The sequence below is a fragment of the Plectropomus leopardus genome, chromosome 5, assembly GCF_026936395.1.
Source record: "Plectropomus leopardus strain MGB_pleo_1.0 chromosome 5, ASM2693639v1, whole genome shotgun sequence".
NCBI lineage: Eukaryota > Metazoa > Chordata > Actinopteri > Perciformes > Serranidae > Plectropomus > Plectropomus leopardus.
Window position 1 is genome coordinate 3195634 of NC_142180.1, and position 14423 is coordinate 3210056.

A 14423-nucleotide genomic window follows, 5' to 3' on the forward strand; every position below is an offset into this window, starting at 1 on the left:
AGCCTGAGGAAGAAAGCAAGGACAAGTGATAACCACCTTCATGGTAGCCGTCATTGCTGACTGGGGTTTTAGGCTCTTTCAAGCCAACTAACACAAAGAAAGTTCAGCTCTGTTGAACTTGCTTGGTACTATACCACTAAGGTTGAGCTTCAGGCTGTTCCTTGACATCCACTGTCAGATGTCAGCAGGAAAACCAGTTTTAAGTGTCAAATGGGTGAATGACATGGATAGCTGGGTGAGACGCCATGCAGCACTAATTGGCTTGTGTAGAGGGAGAAGAGGAGAGGACCAAGGACTGAGCCATGTGTAATTCCTGTTGTCAGGATGAGAGGTTCAGATGCTGATCCCTTCCATGTAACCTGATAGAAGCGACCTGTCAGGTAGGATGAGTGCAGAGCCTGAGACACCCACTGCTTTGAGCCTTGGGTGTCTGGTGGTCCAGTGTGTGAAATGCAGCAGGCAGGTTTAGGAGCTCACTCTAGCATATTGGAGTGTTTTCTCTAGCAAAGCCATCCAAGCTGTGCAGTCCTGCCAATACTGTGTGCCAGTTGCATGGCCTGTCCAATAGTGGTGGCTGTGGTTCCCTGCGGATCACCACCCCAAGTGCAGCACTTTGGTGTCATTCAGCTCCAGGCAAGGCAGCAGTTTCTGCAGAAAGAACAGCAAAAATCACTGGAAGGCATTCTGTTGGTAGTTAGTCCATACAGTCATTCAGTAACATTCAGATAATTCACTTCACTTATGTGGAGTTGTCTTGTAAAGACAAAGTTATAGTCACATCCACTGCTATTCACCAAAACTCCTTGGGCCTAATGTACCAAAATTTTTGTGGTCTTACCCTAAAATTGAACCGCCTGATCATGAGAAGATGTGGATTCATAGGATCAGCATTCTTCAGTCATATTGGGTTACCTTGGCTTTTGTGAAGAAAAATTAGTTTTTCTTGAATTTCCATGCCAAGTACTTGTACTTTGTGTTAAATAAAGATGGCAAAGACGGGCATGTCCAAGCATTGGCATGTGAAAACCTGGAAATGAGAACAGGCTGTGAAATCTGTTTGAAACCAGAAAAATGAACACATTTAGCTATGGCTGGGTGATATGGCTTTAAAATAATATCATGGTATTTTTCGGCTATATCATGATACACAATATCTATCTCAATATTTTTTAAATGTCTTTTAAACTTATGTTAACTTCTAAATAGAAAATACAAAAATACAAAATTATAAAATGAACTACAGTTACAAATAAAGTAGCAACTGCCTTAAAATCAAGTTACATAAACTACTGTTATATTTAAGTTTAATAAACCATTAGAATGTTAACTAATGTGTAAAGTTAAATAAAATACTGTTATAGTGAAGTTAAGTAAAGTATTGTTAGAATTACATAAATCAAAGCAGGGCCCATGGTGCTTTTCTTTTGAAGGGCCCTGTCTTGGGCCAGAAGTGTTGATGTTTTTGCTGTGGACTGAAGCTTCTAGTCAACAGTTGGATGTAAGTGTCAGCAGAAAGTTAAACTGTAAACACAGTATGAGGATTTACCCACTGCGAGCTGGAAACAAACTAACAGCAGTTCAGTTCATTTATTGCAAAGATTTGTAAGTCGTACTGGTGCTCCATGGTCACAAAATGTGACTAAGTAGTCACAGTATGGAGCTCTGCAAAAGCCCTGCTTTGTGTGTGACTAGAGGAGAAAGAGGGAAAAAACGAAACGCAGATGCAAGTCTCATGCCAGTGACAAAAAAAAGAGATGGTTTATACTTGATGTTTGCACTTATACATCCCACACAGAACAAGCAGCAATGCATAGAGTATATTTGTTTATTCACCCAACCCTAGTTCTATGTCTGACTTTTCATACCCAAACCATATCCAAACAACAGAAGAAGCCCCTCCTTTTGGGTACGAGCTCCTCCTCATTTTGAGCAGGCCGTTTGACGTCAATGTCTTGTGCTGAGTCCCCCGTGTTCAGTATCGCTTTCCAGCTGTTTGTTTGTTTTGGTGCTGTGCATTGTTGAAACACCCCATGAAGTAAACAAAATAAACCCTATAACATATTATGAAATTATGGACTTTTTTTTATCATCAGAGGATATATTTAATTATACCGCGCAGCCCTACATTTAGCTGTGTCAGCAGTGGTGTTACTTGACCACTTTGTTGTTTTGAATGTTTTCTAAACAAAATAATTATACTCTTTCAGAGCAGGGCTGCAGTCTGAAAGACATAAAAACACTGTGAAATCTGATCAATTAAAAATGTTTGACTAATTATTGAGTTCAACAAGGGAGAAATATTTTGGTGATTAATGTACACTTGTTGTAGCAAGTAAAGACATACAATATGCATGGCAATCATATTTAAAGAGCATCTGAGGGGTAAGAATGGAGGACATAGCAGAAATTCTCTCATAGAGGACTAAAGGCAAGGCTTGACAAAAGCTTCATTTGACAATGTTGGATACAAGCCACATTATCACCTCCAACCAGTCTCCAGTTCACCAGCACACCACATATTTTATTGACTTCAGTCAACTAAGAAGAGGGGAGCAAAGCATTAATAATGTCACTCTTACAAAATCTTGTAGCTGCTGCTCTGTATTTGGATGTTCCATGACATTTGGGAGAAAGAGGGTCCCGGCTATCTGATATTTGTAACATGATTTTCAATTTATTACCGCCAGACATTCTGGTATTCAAGGCCAGACACACTGTTACAGCAGCATAGTGGACCTGAAAATATACGCACAAAGGGAGTGTGTTTTTTAATCCAAAAAATCCAAATGTTAGGTGCTCTCAAACATTATTTCATGAAGTGCAAAGGATGTTTTTTTTTTTTTTTTTTTACCACTGGTGAGCATGAAACTACCAGAAGTCAAAGTCAAAAAGTCAAACTCAGCTTTATTGTCAATTTTGACGTGCATGTTAGACATACAGGAATTGAAATTACATTTCTCTCCATGCCCACAGTGCAAAGAAGTACAAAGATAAATAAAGAATAAAAAAATGTATACATAGAGTTAAATAGTTGGGCATTAGAAAGAGAAAAATATAGGACATAATGTATATACGTACCTACATATGCTGTGTATATATATTCACATGGGGGCCATATGGTGCAATGTGGTGGGTGCAAAAGCCAGGGGGTTTTCATTGTATGAGGTAATATATACAGTAAAGCAGCTGAAACATAGTTTGTAGTGCAGTTTTTTGAAACTTAAGGAACAGAAATAGATGTTGGTTGTACAGTACAGTGAAGGTCTTCTTTCTTCAAATTAAGTACAAATGTCAATTTGGACTCAAGGATAAACTGATAAGATTTTGGTGGACATAGGTCACAGTTCAAGGTCACAGTGACCTTTTCTGTCTCAGTCTTGTGAGTGTGATATCTCAAGAACACCTTTAAGGTATTTCTTTTTTTTTTTTTAAGATTATTTTTTTGGGCTTTGAGCCTTCAATGGACAGGACAGTAGAAGCGTGAAAAGGGGAGAAAGAGGGGGTGACTTGCAGCAAAGGGCTGAGGCCGGATTCACGGTGGTTCACATGATATTTTTGGCCATAACTAAAGAACACTCAAGAACCACCTTGTAACTGTACTGATGGTATAGATCTTCTGTGTGTGAAGCATCCATGTTTTCACAGACATGGATGTAAACTGTAACTGCAACTTGACTGCTATGTGGAGGCATACAACCACGTGGTGGTATATCTAGTATTTTTTTTGTTAAAAAAATAATGATCCACAAAGACAGTGTGAAGTAAAGATTGAAACAAACTGAAATGCAAGAGAAATAAATGTAAATGCAATGTGAAATCCCATGTATGTTGGAAGCATTTTATAGAATAAAGTTGTAATTATTCAGATAGGCTTTTTTTAGAGGAAACACAACTTGTCTTAGCAGAAAAAGAACAGGCAGAAATAATGATGGTAATTAATAATAATCATAAAACATTGCTCTTAGCCTGCAATTTAATTTTGTACCAATGTGGGATTCACTGGATTTACTTGACAATGACTACCAACGTCCACTTGACACTGCTGTGTCGCGTGCCTGCTCAAATGTGGGTGATAGACATGATTACCAGACATTTCAGACAGTGTGCCATAGTCTACCAGGGACCTGGCTCTTTTCTTCAAATTAGGGTTAATTTTGCAGTTTCCTCACTAGATTAGGCAATGTAGGACCTCTTAAGCAACCTGATTTTTTTAACTGTAAAAATGGCACCTAGCAACAAAGCTAGTATTTTTGTTGTTTTGAAGGGGGTGGATGGTGCAGTTAATTTTTTTTTTACGCCTTGTATTATTTTAAACACAACATAGTTGCAATATACACATACAGGACTCACAGACATGGAATTGGCAAGATGCTGGAGTGACGGTGCTGCCTGGACACCCCATGCTCAGTTTGTTCAAGGGTACTTCGGCAGTGCACAGGAGACTGAGTCTGTCTGTGTAAAGGTGTATTTTTCTGCAGAGACTCTGCCCCCTGCCTCTATTTTCTTATTTTAGTCATGGCTGGAGGCATATGTTTTCAGGTTGTCCCTCTGTCTGTCCATTCGACATATCTACAGTTGCATGTCCCACTTTCTATCCTTTCCATTCTTGTGGATGTGATATCTCAAGAACATCTTGAAGGAAATCCCGCAAACTTGGCAGTAATGTCCACTTGGACCTGAGGACGATTTGTTTTGCTTTTGGTGGTCAAAGGTCACTGTGACCTCACAAAACATGTTTTTGGCAATAACTGAAAAATTCATACATTATCTCTTATATGACATCATCGCCTTTATTAGCACCTTATCTGCTTATATCTGCTTAATTCTCTTATCAACATTTTACTTATTTATTTATTAAATTATATTCTTGTATTTTCACCCCAATCTGTTTATGTATGCAGTGGTGTTTCGTATTTGAGCTCTAATGTTCTTGATGTTCTTAATTTTGGTTAAGTCATAAGGGGGTGGGGGAGGGGCTGCATGGGTTTCTGATATACAATTTTTTATTTTGTAAAACTTTTAATCTGGAAAGCACTTTGTGCTTAAGCTTGAAAGGTAATATATAAGTAAAGGTGATGATGATGATGATTGATTATTATTATTATTGTTATTTATGACAAAAATTCATACAAATATCTAACTGGTTAAAGTGATGAAGTGATTACATTTTATATCCAAAAGGTCAAAGGTCAGCTTCACTAGGACATCATAATGTTCTGCAAAAACAAATTTCTGGCCATGATTTTACACCATAACTTTGGAGCAGAAGAGGAGACATTTAGTAAGATCCTGAATTGGTGACAGTAATCTTGAAACTGTGCTGATTGTAGATCTTCTGTGCAGCAGGGCTGAAGATGTGTTTGAAGCATCCATGTTTTAGAATTTGAAGCGTCTTTGCAGCAACATCTGTATTTTAATCATTGCCGACTGTCATGGCTGTGTATGAGCTTGGACAGACATGGCTGTAAACTGTAAGTGCACTTGACTGGTTTTGTGGAGGCATAAAATTGCGGTCATTCTTATTTTCTCCTTATTTTGTGTGTTTTGGACGTTTTTGGGTGTGCACCCCCACAGTGCTCAGGCGAGGTCAGGGCTTTATTAAAAAGTAGCAACCAGGTGCTAGACTATAACCAGCAAGCATACAAAAGTCACAGCACTGAAAAAATTAAATACAGCAAGGGGGAATAGCATGTTTACTCATGTTTGAAAAACCTGCGTGCACGAGCTGATTATAGCAGGGCATTGTTACAACTTTTAAAATTCAGTTTCTGCTAATTCCTATATATGTCCCTAAATTCTACACACATGTTAAGTATAAATTTAGCAAACAATTCAGCCTATAAGTTGCTCTTTAAGTGCAGGGCCTTTGAGCTGAAAGACAATTTTTGCGGTTACAGTGAAGCAGTAACGATCTGACCTTGCCCTGAGGAGGCCACTGACAGTCAAGACATTGTCAGCTGCAGAGATGCTCATCCAAAGAGACATGAAGATGATTCAAACCCTCTGCTTCATTTAATGCAGGGGTGACCACCGACACGCCTGCATGAGCTTGACCCTCCTCCCTCTGCCACTCAAGAGGGGCAGGTCAGTGTCACTGACACCCCCCCTATCTCCAGCAAATTAGACTAATCAGAGTCACTACTACTGACTGACTGATTTCGGAGCTTTAATTAAAGCTCTGTCCCCTATTGACAGCAGTTGTGCATGCCAATAATTGGTTAATGCAGGCACATTTTAAATGGCCTTTGCACATGAACAATGCAGTATTATTGACAGAATGAATGACGAAATTGACACTGACAGGGAAATTAGAAAATTAATGTTCTACCCAAGATTTTCAGTCCGGGCTCTCGTAGAGCCATTAGTCAAAGCGGGTTTCCATTGACATGTAGATTGACATTGACCGGAGGAAGTGTTCACTCAGTGGTGACAGTAATAAATGTAAGCCCACTGAAGCACAATGTTATTCAGCTCCACTGCCCGCTTGTTTTATAAAAGGCATCTGTTTTTATTTATGCTCCGACATTATAGAGATTTAAAAGTGGATGGAGAGGGTGCTTAAAAATCCAAACCGTCATCTCCATAATCTCCAGCTCAGTAGGCTCCGCTGGAGTGAAAGAATGAAAATTACAGCCTGTCAGGCATCAATGACATAGAGAAATGGGAAAATGGTTGACTTTTAACAGCCAGCCTTTCCTCTTAGATACCCACAAAAAACATTCTTGCTGGTCCATTTAATATGGTGTCAGGCAAGGTCACTCCCCCTTGGTTATGTCTACTGGGAAATTGAAACTACATTTTCTTAACTGAAGATGAAACGGCACAATAATTGAGGTGAAAGCTTAATTGAGCTGAGGTTCCATAATGTAAGTGTAGTAAAGGCAGGTGTGCATGCTCCACAGCCATATAGAAAATAATATATTTTGTAATTCATGCAGCCGCTGGTCAAAGACTGTTGCACACTGCATGCAGATTCTACAGGTTTTAGTAGAACATTCAAAATTCAGGTATTATAGATGCAATGAGTTAGTACATATTTTTAAAACATTTGTTTCTCATAAGACTAGTTCCAATTTAATAACTTCACTATCCAACATTAGTTTGATATTACTTCTGTAGTGCAAAGGTGAGCACACAGTCTGAGCATGTAGATTGTAGAGATCTCATCAAAAACCCACACTACAGGTGTTTAATGACTTTGCAAAATAAACAAAAGCTAGGATCATGACTTCATTCTCCCCACATGAGTCTAAACAAGTGACAGATTTATAGCTTTGGCAACACCACAGGGGATGTGAGTCAAACAGCATGACTGTACTAAAGTGACCTATTTAGGAAATGAAATGATTTCCTTAAAGGGATAATCAGATGTTTTTTAAGATAGTTTGTACGGGTCAGTTGACCATAGATACTTTATTACTTTATTATTTATAGTAGATGTTGTGAGTGTGAGATACTTTTCTAGTATCAGTATACCATACAACACTAGTAGGTCATAAAGCCCACCCCTCCATGTTAGTGAATGGGACATAGGCCAAAATCAAAACTCAAAGTACACACCAAGAAATGGCAGTCCAGAAAACTAATTGGTGACGTCACGGTAGCCATGTCCATCATTTACACAGTCTGTGGTCTAGAATTTCCAGACCTATGCATGAGAAATCCTAACAGAAACACCTTTTCAGAATCATGCATTATATTTTATCATCATTCCTTATGTGTATATTACCGAAAAATACAATTTTTCCAAATAATATACAGGTCAAATCTCCTCTTCATCCATATCTGATTTTTAAGTGAAAGTGACCTTAACGGACATCAAGCCATTTTTTGAGGGTATAAAAATTAATTATTAATTAATCAATTAATTAATTAATAAATAAAGCTGGATTTTATGGACCCACAGAATGTTTGTTCTCATTTTTTTTACCCAAATGAGTTTTATGCCATTGGTGTGTTTTCAGTTGTGAAACAGAAAATGCACAATAATGTGAAAACTATACACAAATTGAGTGATACAAAAAAATATTACAGACTTGACATTTGAATGAATTATACCTACACCTAATGTCATTTTGGATTATACTGAAGACATTTGAATATTTAGATTTAAAAAATTATAAAAAATAGTCCCAAAAAGTCATCAAATTTAAATTCCATTATTGCTATGCAGTCCTAATGATTGCTGTTGGCAATTAAAGTCCAAGATCTTGGATGCAATCGAAGCTGATCCTGCTGGCAGCTCTCTTGTTATCAGCCAGTCTCACAGACTGAGAGGAGAAGCTGCTACTCAGCTCTAAGTGCTCCGGAGATCCCGATTAAGGTGATGAGCTTAAAATATCAATGTGATGTGCTTGAGACTGTGTTTGAGGTATTTTGACTTTACCATCTGCTAGCATTAGCTGTCAGACATTCCCGACTGCTACCTAGCTACAGCAGACCATGTGTGGCTGGAACATGATGTGTGCAGTTAGCTAACACGAGCTAACGCCTGATTGACTATTCTGTTGGCAAACTCCAATCCACACACGTTTAGAGGCATTTCCCTCTCAAACTATTAATTATTTGCCAAAAATGCAGATGCCAGTGATGCACATTTGTAACATCAAAATGCTGCATTGTGCATTTTGGCGAAAGTCATCGTTAACATTAACCGATGACAGCTGGTGAAACAACTAAAAGATAATTCTGCTCTATCCGCAAATGACAAGATTATTTTTGGGGTATTTCATCACAATAGCACCCCTGGATCAAACCTCGCTACAATATATTTGTCACATATCAAGAAATCAAATTGTATCCACAGATAATATAAGAGAGTCCTCACATAAAACTGTGCCATGTACACAGTAGAAAGAGACCTGCTGGCTTCTGCTGGCAGGTTACATAATGTTTCCCTGTCCGTTTGAAAAAACAGCACATGGCTGGACAGAAACAGTCTTGTTTTGCAGTTAAACAGTACACTAAAACATTTTTCTGAAAACATCCAAGGTGAGGAATGTGCAACACAGAAACAGAATCTTGGTTTAGATTTGATCAGCGCTGCGTAATTTTACCGTTTGATCTTACTGTTTTTTTGTTGTTGTTTTTTTGGCTTGTTGCCCACTTCATGTTCACAAACTCTCACCATAAGCGCTAAACAGGACACTAGTATATGTTTCTATAAACAATTTAGGTTAGAAACATACGCTTAACAGAATTTCTTTTTTTCTTTTCGATAAGCACTGCCCAGTTCAGTGATACCCACCTTATGGCCTGCTGGCCAAATCTGGCCCGCGCTAGCATGCAGGATGGCACCCCAACCACTTATAATTCACAATAAAAATAGTGATTCACATTAGGAATTGTTTTTGTGATTTTTGTGTACATGGGGAGCCAAAGTGCATAAAACAGCATCAAAATAGAGCTTGTTTATCAAAAGAAGTACCAGTGAAGGATCACCTGCATCACCAGACAGATGTCCTAAACATCCTAAAATCCAAGAAATGTCCTAAAATCCTAGAAATGTCCTAATATCCTTGAAACGTCCCAAAAACCTGAAAACGTCCTTAAATCTGAGAAATGTCCCAAAATCCTAGAAATGTCCTCAAATCCAAGAAACGTCCTAAAATCCAAGAAACATTCTTAAGTCCTCAAAACACATTTGGGGCTGCTACGACTGGCCCCTGGCCTCCCATCATTTTGTGAAAGTTGACCCCACAAGTATCTCTGTGGCTGTGGCCTGTGGTTTGAGGAACAGCCCAAAGAGCCAATGAAACTTCACATGTTTTGCTTCAATTTGCATCATCCGGCTGAGTTTCGCCGTGTAATGCAGGCACTGGCTAGATGGCGGGAAGTTTACCACAGTTCATCTTCACATGCTATTCATATTGTTTTGATACAAAGCTGGTTGAAAATCGGTGAAGTATCCCTTTAAAGCTCAGGAATACGTTTTAGATAAAGTAGAGTGTCTGGTTAGAATGCAGTATTGAGCTGTCCTTGGCTTTTAAACATGCGACTGAAGCAGATTTCGATGCACTAGTGTGACCGAGCCTTAGGCAGTATTTAGGAGAGCACCTTTTGCAAATGCTTTTGTTCATTACTTCATGATGTCAAGCTCCCCTAATGCCCAAGTCCTAATGTAATATGTATTTAATTTGTAATGGCAAAGGCACATTGTGAGCACGTCCTCCACTTACTCAAACTGTCAAAGCATTAAATTGAAAGTCAGGATGTCAAAATGCTCATAAAAAACAACCACTTACTATCACTCACTGTGGGCAACTTAATGCATGGTTTCAGGCTATTTCAAGGCTATTTTTATACAACTGCTGTGACTGAGACATCTGTGAGTGTTTCTTGTTGTCCCAAAATCTGCCAGCTTTACATAAAGCCTTCCTATGGATGTTGACATAGGTGTAATTTTCAGTAGCGGATAAAATGTTAATGTTGTAACTGGCGTGTTGCCTGGAAGTGCTCGGATCCTGATGGACAGCCACTTTACAGGGGTGTAATGTACATTGTACAGTCTGACACTTTCACCATCTATACTGCGAGGCTGGTCAGTTTAGTTACCTTACTGCTGAGTGAACAATTTATAGTATTGCAAGATTTAAGGCACATACATGGCAATGAGAGAAACTTAGTGAGTGAAGTCGATGTTATTATCTGTTCTTATTTTATTGGTGACCTTTACAGCTTTTCTTGTATTGATTTTGCAATAAGCTCCTGTCAACATAATACAAGCACTGAGCGCTGAAGAGACCACAGATTTGAATTTCAGAACAGAAATATCTAAAAACATGCCGGAACCCTAGTTAATGTTTTTGTAAATGCATTTACAATTCTCAAGACCTTTTGCATACTTTTTGGTAAATATTATTCTTCTTCTAAATTGACTCTTAACCAGGGTCCCTTGAGGAAGTTCCATGGGGTCCCCAGAATATTGGGTAATATTTTATTTTCACAGTTAAATTCATTATAGCATAGGGGAGGGGGGAAAATTGGTAGAGCATAGTGTTGTGATATTTTTGTGGCAATATTTTATGGAAACATGGCCAGCAAGTATTGACATTTTCAAATATAAATTATGTATGATGTAAATTCCAATTTAACTTTTGGTAGCCTCCTAGAACAATAGAATTAGTTGTTTTTTTTAGTAGAAACTAGATACATGTTGCTGCAAATAGAATTCAATGAAGTGAGATAAACAGAAAACCTTTTCCTATAAGGAAAACAGGTGTTTTTCCTTGATTTGCAATAAATCACAATGTATGTTATCACAATAATTGCACAACGTTTAACATAGCAATGATATTGTATTGCGACACAAGTATTGTGATAATATTGTATCAGGGGAACTCTGGTGATTCCCAACCGCATGTGAGTAAGGTCAGAGATATACTTGCTGTTTTAATTTGCATGCACATATTCGCGCTGCGTCCGGCTGCATCTGGCTGCATCTGGCTGCATCTGGCTGCGTCATGGGCATTTTTGTATATATACTTGCCTATATGTGAAGTGTTACTGGAGGATAGCTCTGGAGGGCACACAAAAGAGCTCAGGCTGTATACAACTACCGGATGCATGGGATATAAACAACAGACATGGCGACACTCGAGGAGGTTACTTTCAGGTTTTTGCTGACATCAAGGCAGAAAAGGTGACAGCAGCAACAACGTTGGTGGTACATCAGGCCTGCAAATTGAGCCCGTCGGGACAATGGGGAGTACGCCTAGCTTATGCTGTGTTTACTCTGTCACATCTGTTCTGCCTACACACTGTCCCTGCTATTTATAGACATTCTGCATCTTATGTCTGCGTCACACAGTGGACATGCCAAACTGAGGCAGAGGACGCACGCAGCCATCATGAGTACGCATAGTTCACAGCAAGAATATACCCAAAGAGTCAATTTATCATCAGTTGAGGGATTCTTGACATGAAAAAGGTTGAGAACCACTGCTCTAGTATGTGATAAGTCGATAACAGATCATAGGTCATTTTTACAGAAACCTGTTGAAGATACAATGTGGCTTTGGAAAATTTCTGACTTTGTCACAGTGGGGTTTTTTTATGATACTTTGTCTTTGGTTGCCACAAGCAGCTGAAAGCAACTCACTGACTGCACGGACTCCTATTCTAATTTAGACTCCTGCTGGAGTTGCAGTTAGGAGGAGCTGTGATGAAATTGTAGAACATCAGCAAACTAAATGTACTGTACACAGCTTCCTAGTCCTAAATTGAGGTCTATTCAGGCCACAGCTGTAACCACACTTTACCATGCAGTTACCATGCAGTTCCCCTGTCCACACACCCAGCTTATTTGAAGCAACAATCATGAGGTTTTGGGGAATCTGATGACTGGAAATCTGCTATTCATTAGTTCATCCCACTATTCTATTGGCTCTGTGTGGTCTCTACCAACTACTGAGAAAAACCCATACCAGACTATTTGGATTTCCTGCCTTCCAAATCAAATTATTTTTTTTTACTTAAAAAATTACTGACTATGACTGATATATCATCAAGAAATCAAAATTTAAGTTCCTGTGTTAGGGCAGTTGCAGTGTGCAGGCCTACTCATAGCAAAAAGAACACGCATGCAATTCAGAATGCAATAAATATGCCTCTTTAGTTTAGTGACTCCACTAAGTCCACTAGAGTAATTTGCTTAATTGTTGTTTGTTTTTGCAGTTTGGAGTTTGGCTGATAGTTTACACTTGATTTATCAAACCTTTTTATTTGCAGTAAACAGCTGTCTGCTGCATTTGGAAACATGGTAAAAGAAGTGAAAGTGAACCATTGAGCTGAAAGATGCCAGCAGGCTCTGTTGAGCTGAGGGGAGCAGCAGATTTGCATGATGATTCTTTTTGGGGTTCACAGTCGTATCTTAACAAGTGCCAATATAAAAGTGTTAGAGGCTCGGACATTATGGTCCTGGTTGACTTGACAGAACGTGACGGTTACTGCTGGTAACAGCAGATGCATTTTAACACAGTTCCCAGAGATTTGTTGGTGATGACACATGTATCAACCAGGGATGAATAGGGATAATCTATGATCAATTAATCAGTCATTAAGAATTGAACTGAACATGTGAAATTTGTATTCAGTATGTTGCTTTGAGCTTTGAGTAAAAACACGTTTGGTATTGTTTGGTTTTAGCAATTTTTATTTTTATTTATTTATTTTTTTCGATTGAAGAATGTACTTACAATTTGCAACCCTAATTTTTTTCATTTTGACAAAATTTAAGACATTCATACAAAAAAATCGACCCCGTAAAAGACACAAATTGATGCCCAGAAATTAACAAGAATACAGGAAATTAAGTGTTTGATGCTCAGATTTTTTTATGGAGTCAGTGTTGAAATTACTAGCAATCGTATTTGCTTTGATCTTTTTTCTTTTTTAATTTGCAGCCTAGTATCATCCTTGAGCAGCTACTCTGTCAGAACTTATGTGCCCGTTTACAGCGCAGTCAAACAAACTGTGGGCTGTTTTTGGTCTTTTTAGGACATTGACAAAGACTAACCTTATAGAATTTAAAATGCAAACAAGTTAGCAAACACTCAAAAAGAGCAACAGTCTGCTCTTCTATTTTTAACTCTTCACTAACTCTTGAGAATAACATTTATTTTTGGCTGGCACATGCTACTTTGTATTTAATAGCTGGTCCAGGCCCCCAGGAAGTGTGTCACGGTTTATGACTAGTTTACGTAGAATTACAAATGCAAACAGTAGAATTACATTTGTAATGTCATCGGGCCCAAAAGGAACTTTTTCTTGAGCCTGTAAGAACCCGCACCCATTTCTTCTTTAAGGAAAATTCTGGTAAATATAAAATAGAACAAATGGGCCGCATGGAACACATTTCTGAAATTCTTTTTGAATTATTACCGTAGCGTCAGAGATCTGAAATGTTACATTTCTGTCACATTGGGGATTTATGATAAATGTATTCCTAATTTTAAAATGAATGAGCTTGAATAATTTTTAATTACATTTTTTTTTTTTAAATAATTTTTGTCCTCCTGGCGTCACATTTCTCTTGATTAAGAGCCCTCAACCGGGCGCGTAATCTCCACAGGGGGCTGGGGGTTGCATCTGCCCCAATATACGAAAGAGAGAAATCTGACAGAACATCCAACAGCATCTGGTTAGAGAGTTAATACTGAAAATGCACAAAATAGTTATTGTTTTGTTTTTATGAAACAAGCCTGAATAGCCCAAAGACTTTGCGCAGGTTGTGTGCGCGGCTTGGGCCGCACATTAAAAACAAAAGTAGGCCTAATAAAAACAAATAACACACCTTAGTGGAACATATTATTATTATATAATATATAAATTATATAATTCAATTAATTCTACATCATTTTTATGTTTACGTCAGTTTAAATATTCTTTGAATTAAGCAATAGAACATCTATTAATTGAATATA